Source organism: Suncus etruscus, chromosome 16, assembly GCF_024139225.1.
Source record: "Suncus etruscus isolate mSunEtr1 chromosome 16, mSunEtr1.pri.cur, whole genome shotgun sequence".
In the NCBI taxonomy this organism is placed as follows: Eukaryota; Metazoa; Chordata; class Mammalia; order Eulipotyphla; family Soricidae; genus Suncus; species Suncus etruscus.
The window spans coordinates 23,114,600-23,115,467 of NC_064863.1; positions in this window are offsets into that span (position 1 = coordinate 23,114,600).

Here is an 868-nt window from a genome sequence, read left to right on the forward strand (position 1 = left end):
GGGAAAGGAGCTGCGCAGGGTCAGTATGTAAGCAGCGTTCCCAGAAATGTGCTTATGAAGGTTAACATAGATTCCTGTAATCTGACCACATCTAGTTCATTAGAAAGAGGTGAATAACATATACCATTAATCAACACTCTGCATTCTTTATAAATTCAGTTCAGCAAAATGAATACTGAGGAGTGACTTTTGTCTGCTAGACCTAGTCCTAGAAAGTAGTCAAGTTTCTTTTACTTTGTCAGTATAATTCTGAAATGAATATGCCTATTATCTAGAAATAAATGTAAAAATACTAACAACTGATGCTTAATTTGGTTTTGGAAAGGAGCATTGGTTTAAACGAGGATTCATTTTCCCCCTCTCAAGGTTATGTTTGTGAAATATTAGGCTAACAAAGCATGGGCACAATGTCATATATTTTTACTTGCTTACTCATTCCCTAGACGCAGAACCATGTGTGACCTTGCTCTGTTATTCAGACTGTAAAATAAAAGATTATTCAAACATGATTGGGTATGTATAAGAAATGACTTTGCAAGTCACAGCTGATTTCTTAGTGCTTGTTTTCTTCTTTCAGCTGAGCTGCTGATTTTTTTTTATTTTTTCTTAATCCCAAATCCCCTAGATGGCACTAGAGAATACCATATTTAAGTGGCTTATATAATAACTCTAACGAGGTGAGAGAAAGTAAAATTTATTATTCTGCAAATAAACGTTAATGAGAAGTTGAACAGGATAGATTGCGATACATAAGGTTAGCGGGCATGCATTCTGTATTTAAAAGATAGGCTCGATGCTCCTGGAAAGTGAAAATTGGTAATGTTATCCGGGAAGACTCAGATTGGTCTTTGGTATTTTAATTAGGATG